The sequence below is a fragment of the Chrysemys picta genome, chromosome 2, assembly GCF_011386835.1.
Source record: "Chrysemys picta bellii isolate R12L10 chromosome 2, ASM1138683v2, whole genome shotgun sequence".
Classification (NCBI taxonomy): Eukaryota; Metazoa; Chordata; order Testudines; family Emydidae; genus Chrysemys; species Chrysemys picta.
This window is the reverse complement of record NC_088792.1, coordinates 246,355,972-246,363,282: the sequence shown is the minus strand read 5'-3', so window position 1 is coordinate 246,363,282 and position 7,311 is coordinate 246,355,972.

Genomic DNA, 7,311 nt, shown 5'->3' with positions numbered 1-7,311 from the left:
AGCTTTGCATGAGGTTTTAGCCACCCAGCTCTTATTAAAGTCAATGATAGTTGAGCTAAAACCCTGAACAGTCCTTTGAAAATCTCTTAAATTCCCTCTTACCTACTGTTGTAAGACAGACAAGCCTATGATTATCTTTTTCTCCCAGGAGCAGAATGTTAACCTGAAGTCTACTAAACATAGTTTTTATTAGATAACCCAGGGTCCTTCCAAGCATTACTGAGTGCAGTACAATGCATTTTGTTTAGCCCCGTGTTACAGCAAGAGGAAATACACTGCTCCGGTGTGTTCATACAAACTGCAGTGGGATCTGATCTTGTATTCCATTGTGATAGCAAAATATCAACCCTATATATTTGCCAAAAAGCAACTTTATTTTATTCTGATGATAGCAGATGTGATAGTTTGAGAGTTCTTACCATTTTCAAAGTAGTAACCATCCCCAGGGTTAAATAAATTCCAAAGCCCAAAACCTAAGATTATAGCAAATAAATTTGGCCTCAGAATTTATTAGCGCCATATACATCTATTTCTTTAAAAATGGGAGGGGCCAACAGGTTATTAAATTAATATTAATCTGAATGGTGTATTTAAATATTTATTCTCTCCTCTTCTATCTTCCCTGTGAGCCACATTCACCTCTCCTTCTCAATACTGTTAATCCATCTGGATGAGTAAAGCTCTTATGTCAAGAATATGAGTAATGTGTTGTGCTTCTAACTGCAAGTGTGGGATTTTTTCTCCAAATTCAGGTGTGAAAGAAGCAGCAAAGATACCAAGTAGCAAAGGCACTGGGTCAGTAGCCCTGCTCAGAGTGGTCTGGAGGCCTATGCAAGCATAGCTGCTGGAACTAGGGTGCTGTGGGTACTGCTGCACCCCCTTGCTTGAAGTGGTTTCCATCATATCCAGGGTTTACAGTTTTGTTCAATAGCTATCAGCACCCGCACTATACAAATTTGTCTAACCCCCCTTTATGCAAGATAAAAAATAAGCAGCCACTTGTTGGCTGCTGGCAGAAGCAGCTCTGAACTTCACCCCTCCTCACCACCACCATTATCCTGCCTCCCATCTTGCTTACCCAGCAGTTCTTAAAGAATAAGAATTTGCCCCTTAATGCCACACATTTGCCTACATAGTCTTTCCAACTAACACACTAATTTAAGCACAGTCCTTCTAATCAAGCTGCTGCCATCTCTCTTCTCTCTCTCCCTTTTAACAAATGGTGAGAATATTCTACTCTTCATTGCATTTCAAATCCCTTCTACTGTTTCAGTTGCCTAGATGTGAAAGGGTGGATAACACGATACATGTGAATTAGCCTGTCCTCTTCAAATATGCTGGTGTAAAAACTCAGCTGAAACCACTGGCTTCCTACGAAGAACATAGAAGGTTGGCCTTGAACTATAGATTCCTTTTCTTCATATATAAATTGGCTGCTAGAAAGCAGAAGTCTTTCAGGTAATTTAAACACAGAAAGCAATTTTACATCGATTTCTAAAATACAGTTAGATGCAGCTATTCTTGGTAATGAAATACATCATTGAAAACCATAATATGAATGTGCTAATTTGGGTTCACACTAGAAGCTCAAAGGAAATAAATTATAACACTATCTTCCCCCCTTTCCCTCATTTTTATGATTACAACTTTGCTATAAAACTAAATGTATTTTCTCTCAGCATTAAGTAAATGCCTTCAGTTCCTGCAACTTTATCAAAGTCTTTCTTAAACTAAAAAGGAATCAAATGTTGGTTAGGTAATGTCAGCTTCTAGATATGGTCAGGGTCTCCTATAAAATGCCAGTGCCTGACAAGTGAGCCAGATTGAGCAAGAGTTACAGAGATGCATATGGATATGTTTGATTTGCTCTGTGTATCATTGTCACTGGCATGGTAGTGAGCCCCAACTTCAAACCAAAACAAGACAATGTCGATGATAAATAACATTATCCTTCTGATATCTCATTGTTTCTGAAAGATCTGGGAATGTGGAAGAACTAATGATACATTGTGTTTAGAGCAGGAAATGCCCAATTATCCTGAGTATCTACTATCCTGTCTCAAAATAAAATTCCATCAAAATTACTATGTACTAACATTGGTATTAATATTTGTACTACATAGGTTATTCCAAGTACCCCAGAAAAGAGCATCTGTTGGGAGAATAACACAGTAAAACACTAAATTTATAGGAAATTCTTGGAATGTACTAGGGACAAATTTTTGTTTCAGAAAGTGAAAGTAGTAACCGGAGGAACAGCCATTTTAGACTTGATTCAGACAAACAGGGAGGAATTGGTTATAAATCTGAAGGTGGGAGGCAATGAGGGTGAAAGTGATCATGAAATCTATCGTTTCATGATTCTCAGGAAAGGAAAGGAAAGGAAAGGAAAGGAAAGGAAAGGAAAGGAAAGGAAAGAGTGAAAGCAGCAGAATAAAGACAATGGACTTCAAAAAGCACAAAGTTTAACAAGCTCAGAAAAGTGGTAGGTAAAGTCCCATGGGAAAAAAAATCTAATGGATAAAGGAGTTCAGGAGAGCTGGCAGTTTCTCAAGGAATATTAAATGCACAACTGCAAACTATCCTGACACAAAGGAAAAATAGTAAAAGGCTAATATGGGTCCTTCAGGAACTCTTTAATGCCCTGAAAATCAAAAAGGAATTCTATAAAAAGTGGAAACCTGGACACATCGCTAAGGAGTACAAAAGAATAGAAAAAGCATGTAGGGACAAAATCAGAAAGGCTACCGCATAAAATGAGCTACACCTAGCAAGGAACATAAAATGCAATAAAAAGAGACTCTTTAAATATATTAGGAGCAAGAGAAAGATGAAGGAAAGTGTAGGACCTCTACTTAATGGGGAAGGAGTCTAAAAATGGATGACATCAAGAAGGCTGAGATGTTTACTGGTTGTTTTGCTTCAGTCTTCACTGAAAAAAATTAATGGTGACCACATACTCAGCACAATATTAACAAGAAGGGGGAAGGAATGCAAACCAAAACAGGAAAATAACAGGTTAAAGAATATTTAGATATGTTAGATGTATTCATGTTAGCACAGCCTGATGAAACTGCTGTACTTAAGGAACTAACTGACGCAATCAGTTTAATTAATCAATTGCTAATGGAACCATTAGCAATTATCTTCAAGAACTCATGGAGGACAGGTGAGGTCCCAGAGGACTGGAGAAGAGCAAATACAGTACCCATCTTTAAAAAAGGAGAACAAAGGTTATCCAGGCCAGAATTATAGATCAGGCCCTCTAACTTTGATATCTAGAAAGACACTGGAACCAATTATTAAACACTCAATTTATAAGCACCTAGAAGATTACAGAGTTATAAGGAACAGCCAGCATGGACTTGTCAAGAACAAATCGTGTCAAAACAACCTAATTTCCTTCTTTGACAGGGTTACTGGTCTAGTAGATGGGGGAAAGCAGTAGATATGATATATCTTGATTTCAATAAGGCTTTTGACAGTCCGATTCTTATAAGCAAACTAGGAAAATGTGGTCTAGATGCAATTACTGTACAATGGGTGCATGACTGGTTGAAAGACGGTACTCAAAGAGTAGTTATTAATGATTCTCTGTCAAACTGGGAGGGGGTAAATAGTGGGGTCACACAGAGGTTAGTCCTGGATCTGTTACTATTCAGTATTTTCATTAATGACTTGGATAATGGAGTAAGAGTATGTGTATAACATTTGTGAATGACACCAAACTTGGAGGGGTTTCAAACACTTTGGAGGATATTATTAGAATTCAAAATGACCTTGACAAATTGGAGAATTGGTCTGAAGTTAGCAAGATGAAGTTCAGTAAAGTACTTCACTTCTGAAGGAAAAACAAATGCACATCTACAAAACGGAGAATAACTGGCTGGGTGGTAGAACTGCTGAAAAGGATCTGGGGTTTATAGTAGATCACAAATTGAATATGAATCAACAATGTGACACAGTTGCAAAAAAGACTAGTATCATTTGGAGTGTATTAACAGAAGTGCCACCTGTAAGACAAAGGAGGTAATTCTTCCAATATACTCGGCGCTGTTGAGGCCTTATATGGAATACTATATCCAATTCTGGGTGAAAATATGTGGATAAATTGGAGAGAGTCCAGAGGAGAGCAACAAAAATGATAAAAGGGGTAGAAAATCTGACCAATAAGGAAAGGTTAAAAAAAACTGGGCATGTTTAGTCTTGAGAAAAGAAGACTGAGAGGGGATCTGATAATAGTCTTCAAATATGTTAAAGGCTGTTGTAAAGAAGACAATGATCAATTGCTCTCCATGTCCACTGAAGGTAGACAAAAAATATATATAGGTTGGATATTAGGAAAAACTTTATAACTGTAAGGGTACTTAAGCACTGGTGTTTCCAAGGGAGGCTGTGGAATCCCCATCATTGGAGGTTTTTAAGAACAGGTTGGACAAACACGTGTTAGGAATGTTTTACGTTTACTTGGTCCTGTCTCACTGCAGGGCACTAGACTTGATGACCTCTTGGTGACCCTTCCAGCCCTTCATTTCTGATTCTGTTATTATCTGTGTGGTTCACAGTTGCTGTATTCTGCTGGTCCATTGCATTTATGCCCTCACAGACATACTTCGAGGGCCTTTCACCTTCCCAAATGCCCCATCAGTCAGAAAAAGCTGCCAGAACAATAGTTTAGATTCTTTCTTCAAGGCATCATTTTGTGGTACAACCTACAGCAGCCTATGCAAAGTGATTAAACTCTGCAGAGTTTAAAGGTCACCTTAAACATGCTTAAAAATCATTTGACCAAGTCAGCCTGCAACTAATTCCTTTTACACAAGGTAAAAGTTAGATACATTCAATAACAGGTATAAATCACACTTTGTGACTAATGATAGTTAATAGTGGCTTTAAAAACAACTGGATTTCTAATGTGTTTACAAATTGCAAGAGGGCAGATTGCAGAATAAAAGTATAGTACTGGAGCTTCAAATTCAGTACAGTATTTCAATTACTACCCTTTTTTATTAGCACATCAAGCAATTTGTATAAGCATCCAATACCTTTAGTAACATATACCCTAAGCAATTGTCAAATGTTATTCAGTGCTGCTAATGTGCCCCAGTTCTAATGAATAACTTTTTGTTAAGAATGTGGCAAACTGCTATTTATTTGCAAGAATTGCAAACGACAGTAATGTCTGGGTCTTAGTATCTAGGTATGGAGACAATAATTTCTAAACTGATGGAAGCCCACAAAGTTCTATAATGGAATTTACTTCTATAAAGGAGGGATGGTCACAAACAGCTCACCAGAGAATGACACACAATTAGGCTGCCTCCCAAAATGAATGACATTTTAGAATATTCCTTTTACTCTTATAAACATATTGTTTTTTACCTTAAGTCATTGTTTATTAAAGCTAAAGATCCAATTCAACAGATACGTTTGTTCACACTCATTTATGCTGCATCTATCAAGATGAATAAATGAACTTGAAATGACAGTGTGAGTGTTAAGAATATTTAGAGGGTAAAGGCAGATAGAATTTTGACCTGGCCTCCCAGATCAGTTTAGGTGCTTTTGAAAACTTTACCCTCAATATTTATGTCACAGAAAATGTGTTAAGTTACACTAATAATTAAAAAAGCATATAAGAAATATTTGAATTACTTGTATAATGTACATAGTTATAATAATTTAAGACTATTCTGAAATGAACACACAGAGAAATACATTTTCAGATGAATCTTTACCTGGTGTCCACATATGTGCATTCAAAATTGCACATATGCTTCGCAGATGCAGATACCCATGTGTGCACTTTGGAAGTTACTGACAGATTGAGCAATTTATGAATTGTCTGACATGTGCATGGACAAATGCAGAAGTTTACACTGTTAAAATTGGGGCCAGTTGGTTTTGCAGGTGAATTTGTGCAAATACAGGTGCTACACTAGTCTCATCATACACATATTGTGACAGGGTGAAACAGCCAGGAAAGGGATAAGGGCTATCTGCCGACCATGTGACTCAGCAACAGATTTAAGGAATGGCTATGTCCTCTTTCCTGGGGCTGAGAGAAGAGGCCTAAATACAGAGAACCTGGAGGATACGTCTACACTGTGATAAAAAACCCGTGGCGCTGAGTCTTAGAGTCCAGGTCAGCTGACTTGAGCCCAGGCTGCAGAGCTAAAAATAGCAGACTCAGGCTGGAGCCTGGGCTCTGAGGCCTTCTCTGTCACAGGGTCTCAGGGCCCAGGCTCCAACCTGAATCCAAACGTCCACATTGCAATTTTATAGCCCCACACACTGAGTCCCGCAAGTCTGAGTCAGCTGACCTGGGACAGCTACGGCTGTGCAGACATACCCAGAGAGACTTGCTATGAGAAGTCCAGTCTGCAACAAGGAGTGAGGATAGAAAAGTAAGGGACACTGAAGCTAAGGCAAGGCCTACAACAACAATTTGCTTCCTGAAAGGGCCTGACCACCTTATTTCACAGAAAGGCAAAAGTCTATAGTCTAATAAAACAGCAAAGATGGTGATATCTGACCCAGCCTTTTCCAAGCAGCACACCTTCAGGCAGGAAAACTGAAACAAAGAACCATAGAGCATATAAAAGCCTGAGCCCCTAAGATCAAGGGGAGAGAGAAGTAGTGACTACAGGGAAGCAGAATGAACCCCCAGAAGCAGGAGGCACCTGGAATAAGATGAATCTGCCTTAGCTTTGGGAGAAAGGCTAAGCTTTAGGTAAGAACTACATGTGTAGGCCTTTTATTGTTTTAACTCTTTTCTCCGAATGCTATGTTCATAGAAATAATTTGTTCTGAAGAAGCTGTTTGGTGTCACTACCTTTAACTGCTGGTCAAAGCTCGCAAAGTGAAGTCTTTTGCAGGTGCCAAACCCAGTTGGACCTGCTAAGTAATCATGGTTGGTAAATGGAGTGTTACAGCTCAGGGACCAGGTCTGCGAGTGGGAGAACTGTGGGATTCAACCCTGAGAGAATTGAAAGCGCAGGGTTTGCCACTTGAGAGTGACTGAAGAGGGATCCAAAGGTGTTGCTAGCCCTTTACTCATGACGCTTGGAATGATAATAATAGGATGACCAGATAGCAAATGTGAAAAATTGGGATGGGGTGGAGGGTAATAGGTGCCTATGTAAGACAAAGCCCCAAATATCGGGACTGTCCCTATAAAATCAGGACATCTGGTCACCCTATAAGATAACCACCTAGGGTTGCCAACTTTCTAATCACACAAAATCAAACACCCCTGCCCTGCCCCCTGCCCCACCCCCGAGGCCCTGCCCCTGCCCCTGCCCTGCCCCT